The sequence below is a fragment of the Phocoena phocoena genome, chromosome 4 (genome assembly GCF_963924675.1).
Source record: "Phocoena phocoena chromosome 4, mPhoPho1.1, whole genome shotgun sequence".
In the NCBI taxonomy this organism is placed as follows: Eukaryota; Metazoa; Chordata; class Mammalia; order Artiodactyla; family Phocoenidae; genus Phocoena; species Phocoena phocoena.
The window spans coordinates 122,107,860-122,127,697 of NC_089222.1; positions in this window are offsets into that span (position 1 = coordinate 122,107,860).

Sequence of the window (19,838 nt, forward strand, 5' to 3'; positions counted from 1 at the left end):
AATTACATCATTCATATTTAAAATATTAACTTATTTCCTCTTAATTGAGGTTGACGGACTAGTCAAAATTGCTTTAGGGGCAAAAAGTATATGTATTGGGCTCAAGACAATCATGGTAAATAGTTAGATTAAACAGCAAATTATCCATAAATGTTGACTGACTGAAAAATGTACAACAAATAAATCAGTGACACAGTGAATAAAGCCAGTTCTTGGCCATTAAGTGCCATCCTTGTAGTTTGCTGAGAGTGAAAGGGAAAGTTTAAAATCCTCATATAGTACCGGGAAGGAAAAGGTTAAGCAGCTGGACGATGAAACTTGTAATCCTATTATAGAGGGAAGGGCACTGCAAAGAAGGAAACAAGGCAGATTACAAGACTCATCTGTTAAGAATATTAAAGACAAACATACTGGTCTTGGCAGCAATGGAGGACTTATCTTTGGAAAGCTTTTAGTAGAATACATCTGGTTGGCTAGGCTTACTTAAAGAAAACAAATCTAGAACCTTTGGATTTACCTTCATGTTTTCCTGGAAAACATCATGTAAGCTACACAACAATCTGAGTGTAAAATGGAAATGTCTTATGAACTAAATTGCTCCACCTGGGTGTGCATGCCTTATGTAGAAACCTCATCTATTAACCTGGGCCAAAGATGGTCTGCAAAGAAAGGACCTGGAAGATGAACTAAGGCAGCCCCAGACTCCCTGCTTTACCTGTGCAGCTTGATCTCTCATATACCTAAATGATTAGTAAAGCTTGATGTTGGGAAATGCTTCTGATTCATGGGAGCCTGATTTGACAATCCAATTCTTTGTGGTATCCAAGTCACTTAAAATGACTAAATTTAATTACATTATTATATATTTATAGAAATGGCTAAGAGATGAGAAAGGCACTGACCCTTTGTTTCTATTTCTTAAATAGGTTTCTAAGCTATGCCTAGTACATTTTTAAAATCCCATTTTTATATAGATAAATATATATCTAGATATACATAGGTGAGTTTGCCTAAGTTTTAGACATTTTCATTGTGTCAATCAATATAGTACAGGTCTTTTACACACGAAAATAGATTTTTAAAAGTCCCTTTTAAATCAATAAAACAGATGCCTTCTTCTAACCATTGTAATACAGAATGATGATATATACAAAATTATTTTACTAATGATGCATATATTTGTATTCAAACTACAAATGACTTTTCCTATTTTGAGCATCTAGCATTATGGAAAATAGAAAGTACCTTTATATAACAGAGCTACTTTGTGCCAGGACAGAGAATTATCTTTGAATGCCAAAGATTAGGCTCTGCTTCATTGGCCAAGTAGTCAATTTCACAGTGCAACTATTTAGTCAGCTTTACAATTGAATGTAATACAGAGAAAAGCTTTGGAAATATATTATTATGTGTACTTAAGAAAAATACATTTTAGAGTACTTAAGCTAACAATTTTGCTATGCCTAATGGGAAACAAAGTGCACTAAAGGCTAAGTGGAAAGATTGTTCAATTTTCGCTATAGGGAAAAAATAGGTATGTATATTTAAAGAAAACTAAAACCCAACCAAATATGTCCTACTTATTTGATATCTAGTCCTTCCCTGAAACTTTTCTGAGACTGTAAATAAGTCCATACTATGCCGCTCTTAAACACAGCAAACAAAAGACATTTCACTGTAATACTTAAGATATGTGGCCCTACTTGGAAATACTTTGCAATATTTGAGTACATACAAATATGAAAATATAAGCCTTTCATAGATCTTTGAAAAACAAGAATGCATGAGAAGAGTTGGCAATTTTTTATAGTATACAAAAACATAATATATGGTAATGAAACAACAAATTTTTTGAGACATTTCAAAAGGAAATTGTAAAGGATTATGTGGTTGATATTAAATTTTTATTAAAATTAGATTAAGAAAAAATACTTTCTTTTAAATAGCAAAAAATGTGAAAAAACATACTTTGAAACACTAGTTTCTATATATTTGCATAAGGATGAGAAGGGATACAGATGTGATTAAATTATACAATTTTAAATGTTTAAAATTTTATATTAGAGAAAATCTCCAAAGGAATTATACATGTGCAAATATTTATGTATATAAACAGATATTTATTCAGTTAGAAAATCTTTAAGCATTTTGATCCAAATTTGTTAGGTAATATAGTATTTTTTCTTATATAGTTATTAAAATCATAACAAAACATTCTAACGTATAATCAGTTTTCTTTTATCCTTTTGATCTAAAAGTTAAGTTGGATTTTTTTATTGGAAAAAAAAGAATCTGGAGAACTCAGGGAGACAAATAGCTTGATAAGCAAACTAAGATTTGTATTTACAAATTCTGCATAAAATCCAGTCTCTTTCAGAGGAATTTTCTTAAATAAAGATATGCTCTAGACACATGAAATATCTCCACTTTAGTATTCTCTTATGGATATAGAGCAACTTATAACATACTCTTTTACATTTTTATTTATGCTTTTATGCCTTTATTTATGGTTGCCCAGTTAATGCATTTTAAGCTTAGCTTTGTTTCTATTTACTAAGTAGCTAATATATCTATAGAAAATGTATATAGTTTTTTACTTGAAAGGAGATTTGTCTCTTATCTTTTCTAATCACATTGCACTAAATAGAAACTAACTGAATAACCAGCATATCCTGCCATCTAATAAAATAAGCTCCAAATATCAGAAAACATGAGAGTGGCATCTCCCATATGTCTCATCAATTATGATCTATCAGGAAACTTTGGCTATGAACTACAGATATGGGTTGGCAAACGTCTTCTATACCGTACCTAACAAATTACAGGCAATTCTATATACCAAGGTTTTTAGACAGTATTGAAAATGATTTTGTTTCTTTGTAGAAATCAGTATGATTAAAATACTTGATCCATGGATAAGGGAGTTTTATTTTTAAGGCAGGCCTAACTTTTGAAGAAGGAGATAAATTTTGTTAAATATATCTTTAACTCACCTAATTAACCCTTTTCATCTAACTCATACTTGGTATTCCCTGGACATTTGTGCTCTACATCAACAAATTTACTAAATTTATTTTACATAAATTTTAAATTCCACTATGATAAACAAAACAAGAATCTATTAGAAGATGCCCTGAGATGTTTGCTGTCATGAGATAGACACAAGCAGCTGTAAGTGCTATGGCAGAATAAGTTAATTTTATTCTGTATAATTAAAAGTAAATAACCTGAGGGTCTTTGAGTAGTCATACTTAATGTTCTGTCTTTGGGCAAGACATAGCTTTGCATGTATCTGCATATATCTATACATATGTATGATTCCATTTAGAGAGCCATTTGTAACTGAAATGTTTTTTGAGAATGATAAGAAAACCAATATTTTCATCATATGCAAATTTGCAATATGGACATTGCACAAGATGCAACATTGTTGTTTAAGGTTTTATTGGCATTAAGGCATTAAGCCAATGTAATACAGGAAAGTAATATATTAGAATAATTAAAGACATTCAGTACCACTAAGGGACCTAGAGATCATTTTAACCTAGGAAGAGTAGAAAAATTTTCATATAGGGTATATAAATTGAACTATACTTTCATAGGTGGGTAGGTTTTGGAAAAATGAAGAAAATATAGGGCATTCTAGATAATAGCATACTCTAATATAAAAGGGAAAAGTTTGATATGTAAATAAAATAGCACGTATAAAAATTTGCAAACCCCAATACCATCAAACCAAAGTAGATACAGTATATTGGATGATAGTAAGTTCCAGTGGAAAGTAGCAGATTTGTAACCATATATGTTTTCCATTTTTCTCTGTTCTAGTAATAAAACCTCTTTCTTGGTGAGAGTTAATATATTAACTTCACCTGAGACAAGAAAGAACAAGTGAGCTAGATCTAGTCAGATGTCCCAGTCCTCCGGACAAAGTGATTTGTTCACAGAGAGAAAAATTAACACAAGGATGTCAATTAGACTCCCACTATGATTTTTGATGCTGAGAAAGAAAGAACTGCTGGGATTTCTGGAGAGAGATATACTCCTGGATAGATTAATTTGCCATCTGGTTTGGCCTTATTTTGGCATCTTAACTTTAATATTTGCATCTAAATTTGTTTAAACTCAGACTTCTGCATGAAAAAGGGGCAGAGGTCAAGGAAAATGGAGTTCAGAGCTAGAGAAAAGGAGAAGCAGAAAACAGACCACCTCATTTTAGCATCCAAATTTATCCTTGCTGGATTATTCAAGTATGTGAGACAAAAAAAATCTTGCTTTTTTTGTTTCTTCAATATGCAATTAAAATAAACAGGCTCTAAAGTTGGAAAGGTTATAAATATGGGCAAAATTTTTGGCCACAGAGGTGAGAAGGTGTTTAACATATTTAATGTCAGTAATAATAATAACTCACCTTTTGAACATGTTCCAGTATAACAATGTAAATAGGAAATGCCTTATACTTAAACTCAGGGATGTGCCTGGCCAAGTGTCTTCCTAGAATATAGAAAGGGGTCAATCAACATTTGTGGAATAAATGAGGAACTGAATGGTCATGCTATGAAAAACAAATGAAACATGTCACAAACTCCTTGTTCAGTGAAAGTGTTTATATGTTCTTTTTCTTCCTTTATCCTATCTACTTTTTCTTGTTATTTCCATCCTAGTATAAAAAGTTTAATTTACTAAAATAATTCGAATGAAGAAATAATACATAATAAATTATTTCTATGACAAGAGGCATATTACCTTAGTGTGTATGGTGGGCAAAGAAACAAGAGACCTAATAGAACAGAAATATCATCCATTTTCTAGATTATTGGCAGGCAAAGAAACAAGAACAACTTGCTTGATAGTCTGATATATATCTGACTGATTATCAAACCAAAGAATAAACCTTTATTTTGCAGAAAACAGAAAGTAACTGCTGAACAGTTAATGACATAATCAAATGCACAGAATAATGATATAATCAAAGAAAGTTTTTAAGATAATCAATCTTGCAGCCTTTGCTGGAGACTGGAGTGCTGTGTGTGCATGCATGCAAGTGTTGAGAAAGGTAATCTGTAGGATGAGGAGAGAATATCTTACATATACTGTGTTATTATAATTTCCCTGATAGTTCAGTCTAGGTTCAAGAACTATGTGTTATTTTTTTCCTTTTAATCTCTCTAGTACAATAACAAAGTAAGCATGTAGTCAGCAAAGCTTATAGATCTGCCTATAAAAGTTTTTGAAAACTCTGTAGATGAGACTAGTCAGATTCAGCTGGGTTCTCAGCTAAGGGTCTTACAAAGCCTAAACAAGGCGTTTATTGATTGGACTCCTATCTGAAGGCATCTACTTCCAAGCTCATTCAGGCTGTCAGAAGAATTGAGGTCTTTTTGGATGTAGGACTGAGGTACTGGTTTCCTTTCTGGTTGTCAGCTAGAGACCATTCTCAGATTTTATAGGCAAACTGCATTCCTGGTCACATGGCCACCTTCATCTTCCAGCCAGTAATGGTGGCCTGAATCTTTCCACGCTTCAAATCTGACTTCCTCTTCTGCCACCAGCTGAGAAAACTCTCTGCTTTGTAAGCATGAGATTAGATTAAGCCCATTCAGTCAATGTCTCTTCCTAAAGATCAACAAATTAGTAATCTTAACTACATCTGCAAAATCCCCTTTTTGCCATTTCATATAAAATAATAACAGGAGTCACACCAGAGGCAAAGATTACAAAGGTCATTTTATTAAATTGTGGTAAGTATACTAAACATGAGATCTACTGTCTTAACAAATTTTCAAGTGCACAATACAGTATTGTTAACTATAGGTACAATGTTTCACAGCAGATCTCTAGAACATATTCATCTTGCATAACTGAAACCATATCCTTGAACAACAACTTCCCATTTCCCAGGTAGCCAACATTCTACTCTCTGCTTCTATGAATTTGACTATTCTAGATACCCGCAAAGTGGATTCATGCAGGATTTGCCCTTCTGTGACTGGTTTATTTCACTTAGCATAAAGTCCTCCAAGTTCCTCCATGCTGTTGCATATTGCAGGATTTCCTTCTTTTTTAAAGTTGAATAATATTCCATCGTAGGTATTTACCACATCTTCTTAATCCATTCATCAATAGATGGATATTTAGGTTGTACCCATACCTTGGCTATTGTGAATAATCCTGCAATGAACATGGGGATGAAGATAATTCTTTGATATCTTAATTTCAAGTTTATTGGAATATACACAGATGTGAGATTGTTGGGTTATATTGTAGTTTCATTTTTAATTTTTTGAGGAAACTCCATGTGTTTTCCCTAGTGGATGCACCATTTTATATTCCCACCAACAGCATACAAGGATTCCAATTCTTCAAATCCCTGTGAACATTTATCTTTTGTTTTTGATAAAATAGCTATCTTAAGAGGTGTGAGGTGATGTCTCATTGTGGTTTTGATATGCATTTCCCTGTTGATTAGTGATGCTGAGCATCTTTTCATGTACTTGTTGGCCATATGTATGTTTTCGTTGGAATAATGTCTATCCAAATTATTTGGCACTTTTTAAATCAAATTATTTGCTTTGTTGCTATAGAGTTAAAGAAGTTCCTTATATATTTTGGAGGTTAAACCCTTATCAGATATATAGTTTGATTTTCTCCCATTCCATAGGTTACCTTTTCATCCTGTTGTTTCCTTTGTTATGCAGAAACTTTTTGGTTTGATGCAGTCCCACTTGTCTGTTTTGCTCTTGCTATCTTTGCCTTAGGTGTCACATCCAAGAAATCATTGAAAAGACCAATGTTATGAAGATTTTCCCCTACGCTTTCACCTAGGGTTATATATTTTCAGATCTTATATTTAGGTCTTTAATTCATTTTGAGTTGATTTTTGTATATGGTGTAAAATAAAGATTTAAGTTCATTCTTTTGCATGTGGAAATCCAGTTTTCCTAGCACCATTTGTTGAACAGGCTAGTCTTTCCCCTATTTGTAGCCTTGACACTCTTGTCAAAGATCATGTGATCATATATACATAAGTTTATTTCTGGGCTCTCTATTCTATTGCAGTGACTATATGTCTGCCTTTATGCCATTATCATACTGTTTTCATTACTGTAGCTTTATAATATGTTTTTAAATAAGGAAGTGTGAGGCTTCCAGCATTGTTCTTTTTTTTTCAGGATTGTTTTGGCTATTCAGGTTCCTTTGTGATTACATGTGAATTTTAGGATTTTTTTTCTATTTCTGTTAAAAATTCCATTGGAATTTTGGTGGGTATAGAATTGAACAAAGGTTGTCTTAAAATTCTGCCTAATACAAGGAAAATGCATTTTCAGACAGATTCTGATGTTCAAATTATTTACTAGCACGACTACATATTAGTCTTTAAATATTTTCCTCAAAAAGTCACCACATTTTCATTTCTTTAGAAGATATTTTTGTCAGTCTTCTATTCTGCTCCACAGTTTAAACTGTTTTCATTTTTTGTAAAGAATTGCGTATATATTAGAGAGATTTCCATTCACAAGTTCTCATTTTTAATAAAAGACAGATAAACTTGCTAGGTGAAAACTGACGACTGTAAAAGCATACAAATAACACAATGATGGCAAGGTAGCTATTCAAGTGTAAAACCACCAACAGGCAGATTGCTGGTCATTAAAAAAAAATAGCTGAACTAGTTAAAACTGATATTATAAAGAATATATAAAACTATTGGGGTCCACATTCCCTCAAAATTTGTTTATACAATATGAAAATATATTGTTTTCAGTCCTCACTTAGCCCTGTATATTTTGTAATTAAAAAAAATACAGTTACTTAGAAAAATTGTAAATAATCACAGTAAGTATTGGAAGGTTCAAATATTGCATATTAAACAGACCAAAGAATGTTCTTTCAAGAAGAAATATAAATATCACCATTTTCTTTGAAATAGCACCTGTCACCAATAAATTAATAAAACTATTATTTTCAACAAAATTAGAATTATTAGCTACTCATAAATCTTTACCTTTTTAACTCAAGGGAAAGGGTTAATTCAAAGATCTTTTACTAGAAATAGGGTTTTAACTATTATGGAAGATAAGTTCAATAGTGGGTATACAATGTTTGAAGATATACATATGAACAGCAGTTATAATTTTTGAGTAGTACAAAATATTTATGTAGGTCACTGAGTATCTCTATGCCCTTGAAAAATGAAATGAGTAAAAGAATAAATAAACTAACCAAATTAATCACAGACCACAAATGGCATCATGAAACTTAATACCTGCATAGTGATTATAGTTTCCGGTACCCAAGTTCAGTCAAATTTTCACTGATAATAATTGGTAAAATATGTAATCATAAAAAACTGATAAATACTTAAATATAAATTGTCTGATAAATTAAAGCCTACAGGTCATATTTTTCAGAAATAAATTTTGTCCTCAATTAAAAACATTTTTCTGCACTGCATTGCAAAATGTCTAAAGATATGGATTTGCAAACAATGCCTGTTTCAAAAAAAAAAGGGTAATATACCAGATAAAGAAAATCTTCAGTGATATTGAGTATGTATTAGAAGTACAACGTATTATCAAATTGTCTGCTATTTAGAAAGGAGAATATTTGAACTATTAAATTCTGTTTATATCAAGAATGAAACAGAATGTCAGTCTAAATATAAAGCCACTGTAGTTCCTAAGTTATATTCCTTGCCTGTCTTAATTTAGCAATCTAATAGAATAACTGGCTCGATTTAGAGCTATTAAGGCATAATCTTAAATAAATAATTTTAATATTTGATAACATAGGTAGACACATTCACTAATAATGAAAGTGGCAAGATTTATCATTGAATTATTAGACAGAGTAACAGTGAATTATGGAAAAATTATAATAAAGGCAGTCTAAAATTCTTGGAAATATGCATTTGATATCTTAAAAAGATCTGAGGAAATATGTTTAATTAAAAACTTTAAGCAAATAATATTGAAAATTCAAAATGAAAGAATAGAAAATGAAAATGAAAGAATAGAAAAATTGAAATATTGGTCTTTAGGAAAATTTGGCCTATTTGTTTACTTCCTTGTATATATTTAGTTAATTATGGAAAATGTCAGCAATAAGAGAATGCCACCACCAAGAACCCCAATGATTTAATTATATATTTTAACATTTCAAAGATAGTAGCTGCTCTAGTTTTTATATAATTATAATTTTATGCTTAATTTCTTCAAATGTATGACCTCTCTCAGTACTGTCTTTGCTTTTTAATTCAGTGAAATGACCTCTGGGTCCACAGTTTATGCTACAACTGTCTCTCCATCCTTCTATCAAAAAATCAGATAAAAATGATGATAACTGATTAGATCAACTGAGTTTTGTGCTGATTCAATTAACTACACACATGCTCCCCATTTACCCTTAAGTGAGATATTGGAAGTCATTTTAATTGCTAGTAAATGGTACAGTGTAAAACTCACAAAAAGCATTTATGTAATGTCTATTTTATTGCTTCTTGAAAGAGTATGATTGAATATATGACTTTAGGTACTTGAGTTTTTCTTGGTTTTTCAAACATGTCAGTATGATAGAATTATACTTTGAAAACGTACTTCCATTTATGAAATAATACTTGGAAATGGTAAAATAGTAAGTCAAAGTCCCTTTAGTTCATTGAAAGAGAGGGCGTTCTGTTACATCATACTGCCTCTTGAAATAAACATTAGGATGTACACTATATGCCCTTTGCTTAATCTCATTGCCTGTCAGCTTTGTTTTTTCCACTTCAGCATATAACTCTCAGAATATTCATTACCAGAGGTTTTATTTCATATCTTAGAAGCTCTTTGATTTATATAATCACAGAGGTTTTCTATCTAAGGTCAGTTATTATGTTATATGTCACATCTCTTAAAAAATTAAATATGGCCATCTTTATCTTTTTGCTTCACCTGAGGAGCCAGTGTGTCATGCTTATTACCCAGCACATAAATTGCTCTTTAAAATACACTGGATTTATTTGGTTTTAAGAAAACTTCTGGGCTTCCCTGGTGACGCAGTGGTTAAGAATCTGTCTGCCAATGAAGGAGACACGGGTTTGAGCCCTGCTCGGGGAAGACCTCACGTGCCGCGGAGCAACTAAGCCCGTGTGCCACAACTACTGAGCCTGAGTGCCACAGCTACTGCAGCCCACGCGCCTAGAACCCGTGCTCCACAACAAGAGAAGCCACCGCAATGAGAAGCCTGCGCACCACAAAGAAGAGTAGCCCCCGCTCACTGCAACTAGAGAAAAGCCCGCGTGCAGCAACAAAGACCCAAGGCAGACAAAAATAAAAATTAATTAATTAAAAAAACACTTCAATATTTAAATTAAACACAACCTTAATTGAATTTGTACGTTTAGAGGAAAGGCAATGATGCTTCACTATTACTAGAGAAAAATAGCAGTAATTATTCCCACTATTACAGAGATGATCCAAATTTACTTTTACCTATTAGTAAGAAATACGTATTCTGGCAACTGCCTCACAAGTTATCTGTATATCTTTATTAAATCTGTGTGTTAATTTTTGTGTAAACACTAACTTCTATTTTTTTTTTAATTATGAAACTATTTTATTTAGGCTTTATTTGGTGAAGATATTTCTGGTTGTTCCTAACTAATTTTAATATAATTAGTTAAGCTTTTAAAAAATATGTCATTACCTAACAAAACTAATTTTTTAAATAAACCAAAATAAAAAATTTAACATTACATATACATATTCAATACCATTGTGATTACGATGGTAATCTTTTGGGAATGCACATTCAAACCTTATCTCCATTCTTTTGTAAATGTGTGCTCAAAAGCTTGACACTTAATATCATTTTTAATTTATAACTGTGAATAACAAAGTACATATATAAATTAGCAGAGCTTGGAATAGTGTAATCAGTCAAAATAGTATTATTTTATTAATCTGATTTTAAATTACAAAATATTTTATATAAAAGCTGCTTAAGGTGTCTCTGAAAGTCCATTTTTTTCATTTTGATGTGTTTTGTTTTAATTTTGCCCTAATCTATAATTGGTGTGTATCTCCAATGATAATTTCTACCTCAGAATTCATAATCATAGAATTTTATAGTTGTTTTATATCTTAAAGACCATTTCATCCAGCATCTTCATCAGTGATACAGAGACTCATGACATAAAGCCCCAGCTAGTTATTAGCAGACTAGTGATTAGAACTAGGTGATAATGATGACATTAAAGCAATCAATCTAGAATGACAAACTGCCCCACAATATATATTATTCTTAATCTTTCATTGATTCCCTTATAAATATCAGTGTAGTACACATATAATTCTGATGAAGTTATAAATAATTGAAAATTTCTTATTCTATTAATTTGGTAGGAAATGTACATCTACTTCACATTTTTCTTAATTCCTTTCTTTCTTCACTCCCTATAAATTACAGGTTATAAGCAACTAAGTATATCTATTTGCCTAAATTAGTGTCATTATATGTGTAGCTGTTGGGAACTCTTAACTGTTGAATCTGTCATTATAAGAATTCAGAACAATGTATATAATATTGTGTTAATCATCAATTGCTGTATCACAAATTATACCCAAAATTTGTGGATAGCAGGAACAATATTTATTATCTCAGTTTCTGTGGGTCAGGAAGCTAGGTGCTGTTAAGCTGGGTCTTCTGATTCTGGTCACTTACAAGGCTGCCTTCCAGGTGCCAGGTGACCAGCAGTTGTCTCAAGACTCTACTGGTAAAAGAACCCTTCCAAGCTCACTCATGTGGCTGTCTGGAGGATTCAGTTCTTTGCACATTATTGGACAGAACTTTCGCTTTGCTCCTTGCTATGTGGGCATCTTAGGAGACTCAAAACAGGGCCACTAGCTTCATGAGTCTGAGCAAATGAGAAGATAAGTAAGAGAGAGTAAGATGGAAATCACAATCTTTTGCAACTTAATATTGGAAGTAACATATAGTAACATAACTTTTCCCATTTTATATTTATTAGAAGCAAGTCTCTAGTCCCTGCTTATATTCAAATGGAGAGTATTACACAAGGATACAAATAGGGGGTGGGGACCATTGGGAGCCATTTCAGAAGCTGCCTACCACAGAAATTATAAATGAGTAAGTGACTTTCCCAATATCCTAACTCTCCACATAACTTTCCATCTTCATGTGGAAGTGACTTTATTAAAAAATTGACATTCTTAGAAATTAAAGATGATACAAACTGATGGAGAGATATACCATGTTTTTGCATTGGAAGAATGAACATTGTGAAAATGACTATACTATCTAAAACAATCTACAGATTTATTATTTTAGCTTTGTAGTATAGTCTGAAGTCAGGGAGCCTGATTCCTCCAGCTCCGTTCTTCTTTCTCAAGATTGCTTTGGCTATTCGGGGTCTTTTGTGTTTCCATACAAATTGTGAAAGTTTTTGTTCTAGCTCTGTGAACAATGCAACTGGTAGCTTGATAGAGATTGCATTGAATCTGCAGATTGCCTTGGGTAGTACAGTCATTTTCACAATGTTGATTCTTCCAATCTCAGAACATGGAATATCTCTACATCTGTTTGTATCACCTTTAATTTCTTTCATCAGTGTCATAATTTTCTGCATACAGGTCTTTTGTCTCCTTAGGTAGGTTTATTCCTAGGTATTTTATTCTTTTTGTTACAATGGTAAATGGCAGTTTCCTTAATTTCTCTTTAAGATTTTTTGTCACTAGTGTATAGGAATGCAAGAGATTTCTGTGCATTAATTTTGTACTCTGCTACTTTACCAAATTCATTGATTAGTTCTAGTAGTTTTCTGGTAGCATCTTTAGGATTCTATATGTATCGTTTCATGTTATCTGCAAACAGTGACAGTTTTACTTCTTTTCTGCTTTGGATTTCTTCTATTTCTTTTTCTTCTCTGATTGCCATGGCTAAAACTTCCAAAACTATGTTGAATGACAGTGGTGAGAGTGGGCAACCTTGTCTTGTTCCTGATCTTAGGGGAAATGGTTTCAGCTTTTCACCATTGAGAATGATGTTGGCTGTTGGTTTGCCATATATGGTCTTTATTATGTTGAGGTAGGTTACCTCTACGCCTAATTTCAGGAAAGGTTTACCATAAATGGGTGTTGAATTTTGCCGAAAGCTTTTTCTGCATCTATTGAGATTGTCATATGGTTTTTACCTTCAACATGTTAATATGGTGTATCACATTGATTGATTTGCATATATTAAAGAATCCTTTCATTCCTGGAATAAACCCCACTTGATCATGGTGTATGATCCTTTTAATGTGCTGTTGGATTCTACTTGCTAGTATTTTCTTGAGGATTTTTGAATCTATGTTCATCAGTGATATTGGCCTGTAGTTTTTCTTTTTTGTGACATCTTTGTCTGGTTTTGGTATCAGGGTGATGGTTGCCTTGTAGAATGAGTTTGGGAGTGTTCCTCCCTCTGTTATATTTTGGAAGGGTTTGAGAAGGTTAGGTGTTAGTTCCTCTCTAAATGTTTGATAGAATGTGCCCGTGAAGCCATCTGGTCCTGGGTTTTTGTTTGTTGGAAGATTTTTAATCACAGTTTCAATTTCAGTGCTTCTGATTGGTCTGTTCATATTTTCTATTTCTTCCTGGTTCAGTATTGGAAGGTTGTGCTTTTCCAAGGATTTGTCCATTTCTTCCAGGCTGTCCATTTTATTGGCATAGAGTTGCTTGTAGTAATCTCTCATGATCCTTTGCATTTCTTCAGTGTCGGTGGTTACTTCTCCTTTTTCATTTCTAATTCTGTTGATTTGAGTCTTCTCTCTTTTTTTCTCGATGAGTCTGGCTAATGGTTTATCAATTTTGTTGCTCTTCTCAAAGAAACAGGTTTTAGTTTTATTGATCTTTGCCATTGTTTCCTTCATTTGTTTTTCATTTATTTCTGATCTGATCTTTATGGTTTCTTTCCTTCTGCTAACTTTGGGGTTTTTTTGTTCTTCCTTCTCTAATTGCTTTAGGTGTAAAGTTAGGTTCTTTATTTGAGATGTTTCTTGTTTCTTGAGGTAGGATTGTATTGCTATAAACTCCCCTCTTAGAACTGCTTTTGCTGCATCCCATAGGTTTTGGGTGGTCGTGTTTTCACTTTCGTTTGTTTCTAGATATTTTTTGATTTCTTCAGTGATCTCTTGGTTATTTAGTAGTGTACTGTTTAGGCTCCATGTGTTTGTATTTTTTACAGATTTTTTTCCTGTAACTGATATCTGGTCTCATAGCATGTGGTTGGAAAAGATACTTGATACGATTTCAATTTTCTTAAATTTACCAAGGCTTGATTTGTGACCCAAGATATAATCTATCCTGGAGAATGTTCCATGAGCACTTGAGAAGAAAGTGTATTGTGTTTTTTTTTCAATGGAACGTCCTATAAATATCAATTAAGTCCATCTTTTTTAGTGTGTCATTTAAAGTTTGTATTTCCTTATTTATTTTCATTTTGGATGATCTGGCCATTGGTGAAAGTGGGATGTTAAAGTCCCGTACTATTATTGTGTCACTGTCGATATCCCCTTTTATGGCTATCAGTATTTACCTTATGTATTGAGGTGCTCCTATGTCGGGTGCATAAATATTTACAATTGTTTTATCTTCTTCTTGGATTGATCCCTTGATCATTATGTAGTGTCCCTCCTTGACTCTTGTAATAGTCTTTATTTTAAAGTCTATTTTGTCTGATATGAGAATTGGTACTCCAGATTTCTTTTGATTGCCATTTGCATGGAATATTGTTTTCTATCCCTTCACTTTCAGTATGTGTTCCTAGGCCTGAAGTGGGTCTTTTGTAGACAGCATATATACAGGTGTTGTTTTTGTATCCATTCAGCCAGTCCATGTCTCTTGGTGGGAGCATTTCATCCATTTACATTTAAGGTAATTAACGATATGTCTGTTCCTATTACCATTTTCTTAATAGTTTTGGGTTTGTTTTTGTAGGTCTTTCCTTCTCTTGTGTTTCCCTCCTAGAGAAATTCCTTTAGCATTTGTTGTAAAGCTGGTTCAGTGGTGCTGAATTTTCTTAATTTTTGCTTGTTTGTAAAGGTTTTAATTCCTCTGTTGAACTTGAATGAGATCCTTGTTGGATAGAGTAATCTTGGCTGTAGGTTCTTCCCTTTCATCACTTTAAATATGTTCTGCCTCTCCCTTCTGGCTTGCAGAGTTTCTGCTGAAGGATCAGCTGTTAACCTTATGGGGATTCCCTTGTAGGTTATTTGTTGCTTTTCCCTTGCTGCTTTTAATATTGTTTCTTTGTATTTAACTGTTGATAGTTTGATTAATATGTGTCTTGGCATGTTTCTCCTTGGATTTATTCTGTATGAGATTCTCTGCACTTCCTGGACTTGATTATTTCCTTTCCCATGTTAGGGAAGTTTTCATCTTAATCTTTTCCAATATTTTCTCAGACCCTTTCTTTTTGTCTTCTTCTTCTGGGACCCCTGTAATTCCAATGCTGGTGCATTTAATGTTGTCTCTGAGGTATCTAAGACTGTCCTCAATTCTTTTCATTCTATTTCGTTTATTCTGCTCTGCGGTAGTTAGTTCCACTATTTTATCTTCCAGGTCACTTATTCGTTCTTCTGCCTCAGTTATTCTGCTACTGATTCCTTCTAGAGAAATTTTAACTTCATTTACTGTGTTTTGCATCATTGTTTGTTTGCTCTTTAGTTCTTCCTGGTCCTTGTTAAGCGGTTCTTTTGTTTTCTCCATTCTGTTTCCAAGATTTTGGATCATTTTTACTCTCATTACTCTGAATTCATTTTCAGATAGACTGCCTATTTCCTCTTCATTTGTTTGGTCTGGTGGGTTTTTACCTTGATCCTTCATCTACTGTGTGTTTTCCTATCTTCTCATTGTGCTTAACTTACTGTGTCTGGGGTCTCATTTTCACAGGCTGCAGGTTGGCAGTTCTGTTGTTTTTGTGTCTGCCCCCAGTGAGTGAGGTTGGTTCAATGGCTTGTGTAGGCTTCCTGGTGGAGGGTACTGGTGCCTTTGTTCTGTTGGGTGGGGTTGGATCTTGTCTTTCTGGTGGGCAGGGCTGTGTCCGGTGGTGTGTTCTGGGGTGTTGTGAACTTACTATGATTTTAGGCAGCCTCTCTGCTAATGGTTGGGTTGTGTTCCTGTCTTGCTAGTTGTTTGTCATGGGGCATCAAGCACTGGAGGTTGCTGACTGTTGGGTGGAACTGGGTCTTAGCATTGAGATGGAGATCTCTGGGACAGCTCTATCCAATTGACGTTATGAGGGGCTGGGAGGTCTCTGGTGGTCCAGTGTTCTGAACTCAGCTCTCCCACCTCAGAAGCTCAGGCCTGACACCAGGCCAGAGCACCAAGACCCTGTCAGCCACACTGCACAGAAGAAAGGGAGAAAAAAAAGAAAGAAAAATAAATAAAAATTAAAAATATTATTAACATAAAAAATTACAATAATAAAAGAAAGAAGAGGGCAACCAAACCAGTAAAAAAATCCACCAATGATAACAAGTGCCAGAAACTAAACTAAGATAAACATAAACATCAGAAACAAATCAGCTGCAGACAGGAAACCCCAAGTCCACAGTTGCTCCATAAGTCCACCACCTCAATTTTGGGATGATTCATTGCCTATTCAGGTATTCCAGAGATGCAGGGTACATCAAGTTGACTGTGAGGATTTAATCCACTGCTACTGAGGCTGCACCAAGAAATTTCCCCTTCTCTTCTTTGTTCCCACAGCTCCTGGGGTTCAGCTTTGGATTTGGCCCCGCCTCTGCACATAGATAGCCCACAGGCAGCTGTTCCCTGCCCAGACAGGAGGGGGTTAAAGCAGCAGCTGATTAAGTCATGCTGGCTCACTCAGGCCAGGGGGGTGGAGGGGTACAATTGTCATAATTGGAATGCTGCAAAACCCCGCAGTGGCAGAGGCTGCCATGACATTGCAGCAGCCTGAGGCATGCCGTGTGTTCTCCCAGGGAAGTTGTCCCTGGATCACGAGACCCTGGCAGTGGCAGGCTGCACAGGCTCCTGGGTGTGTGTGTGTGTGTGTGTAATGAGCTGCACAGGCACCAGGGATTCCTGGTGGCTGCAGTAGTAGCGTTAGCATTTCATGCCCATCTCTTAGGCCGTGTTCTGCCTTCTGTGGGCAGACAGGGAAGGATCTCCTCATGTACCCCGAAACAATTGTCTCTTGCCTCTTTGGCAGGTCCAGACTTTTTCCCGGACTCCCTCCCGGCTAGCTGTGGCACACTAGCCCCCTCACGCTGTCTTCACACAACCAACCCCAGTCTTCTCCCTGGGATCCGACCTCCAAAGCCTGAGCCTCAGCTCCCAGTCCCCGCCCGCCCCAGTGGGTGAGCAGACAAGCCTCTCCGGCTGGTGAGTGCTGGTCAGCACTGATCCTCTGTGCGGAAATCTCTCCCCTTTGCCTCTGCACCCCTGTTGCTGCACTCTCCTCCATGGCTCCTAAGTTTCCTCCCTCCGCCACCCGCAGTCTCCGCCCATAAAGGGCCTACTAGTGTGTGGAAACTTTTCCTCCTTCACAGCTCCATCCCAGAGGTGCAGGTCTAGGCCCTTTTCTTTTGTCTCTGCTTCTTCTTTCTTTTGCCCTACCCAGGTACGTGTGGAGTTCCTTGCCTTTTGGGAAGTCTGAGGTCTTCTGCCAGCGTTCAGTGGGTGTTCTGTAGGAGTTGTTCCACATGTAGATGTATTTTTGATGTATTTGTTGGAGGAAGGTGATCTCCACGTCTTACTCCTACACCATCTTGAAGGTCACCTCAGCAAGGATTTCAACTCTCACAGCTGTGAGTCCCTAGGTCCCCTGACCTCAGCATGGCCCAGCCTGCCCCAGTCGTCCCCCATAATACTTTCTTCAAATACCACCATGACTGGTAGTAATAATAATTTATAGGATAATTTATTATAATTATTATTACTGTTTCATGTATTTATAGATCAGTCACCTTCAGTAATTTAAGAGTACTTTCAAGTTTAAGGAGCTTAAGAGTGAAGGAGTGGGGCTTCCCTGGTGGAGCAGTGGTTGAGAGTCCGCCTGCCGATGCAGGGCATATGGGTTCGTGCCCCGGTCCGGGAAGATTCCACATGCCGTGGAGCAGCTAGGCCCATGAGCCATGGCCGCTGAGCCTGCGTGTCCGGAGCCTGTGCTCCGCAATGGGAGAGGCCACAACAGTGAGAGGCCCACGTACCGCAAAAAAAAAAAAAAAAAAAAAAAAAAAAAGTGAAGGAGTGCATCTTTTATTCCAGTTAACACTATTTTAAAATGTAGTCCCACAATACATAATTAAAAGTTTGAACATACAAAAAATGCTCCAACAGAGGAAATTTAATACTCTTCAGTATCCAATACTGGAAACATTAGAAGGGGAAACCCACTTTTCTTTAGCAAAGTGTTCAAAAGAATTTCAGGAAGACTTATAGAAAAATTAAGGTAGTGACACTGGGCCACAGAGTGTCCTTTTAAACATCTGTAAGGTTTAATTATCGAAAAGTCTATGTTTAAGTACAGTAATAAAAATGAAGATTACTTCATTTCCTGGCAGAAACTATAAACGTTAAAGAGACTTGCACTTGGAGTAATCAAGTAGCACTGTAACTTGGCTACTCCTACCTAGGCATGTCCTACCATTCTGAGTTTCCTCAAGGAACTGTATAAGGCAATTTGTTAGGTGCCCAGCTTAGTTGAAAAATGATCTTTTCAACTTGAAATTTACAAAAATAATTATACTATAAGTTTCCATGCTGTCAATATCATGAAAAAATTATTATATTAAGCATAGAGCCTTAAGACACCTCTATTTATTTTGGAAGTGATACTGTGTTTTCTCAGAAGCAAACACCTTATTTTTTTATTGAAGTATAGTTGATTTGTGATGTTGTGTCAATCTCTGCTGTACAGCAAAGTGACTCAGTTATAAAAATATATATACATTCTTCTTTTATATTCTTTTCCATTATGGCTTATCACAGGATATTGAATATAGTTCCTTGTGCTATACAGTAGGACCTTGTTATTTATCCATTCTAAATGTATAGGCAAACACTTTATTTTTAACTCTTTTTTTTTATAGTTTAGCTATAATTCAAAGAGTTTTTATAAATTTAAGGTAGTAATCTAACATTCTAATATGTTCCAAGTGATCAAATTTGTTGCTAATTTTTAGAACACGTATTTGGTGATTAGCTATCTATGATATCTCTTTCTCTTTTTCGTCCCCTCCTTTTCCTTTATCATTTCCGTCTTCCTAGCCTATATATATATATATATATAATTCATTCTTTCAATACATATACATTATTCCCTTCATTCTTATTTCTACTTTAAAATATATTTGTTATTGAGTAACCTGAGATAAGAAATATATTACTCCAAAATTCCATGAAGTAAGGTGATTGTTTACACAAGATGGAGGATCAAGGGATGCAAATTGTAAACGATATCATAATCATTCAGGAAGACCAATTGATTGTTTGACATGATTACAGGTAAGAGGCAAGGGATATATTCCATTCAAACAAGAATCAGAAATGTCCAGAACTTAGGCACAAAGTCAAAAATATAGCTGAAATGGTGAGTCCAGAGGGTTTTCAGCACTAATTCTGAAAGAGACATATAAGCCAAAAATCTTTTCACCAAGTTGACAACAACAATGCAAAAAGCTTACCCTGAATTTAGTACCATTGATTTAGTATGACATGGTGTTTTATCATTAAAAGACATTTAAAATGAGACACTGCTTTTTAGGGGAGGTTGTAATTTTAAAAGAAAGTAAAAGTGGAATAAGAATCAGAAAGTGAAAACATATTGGC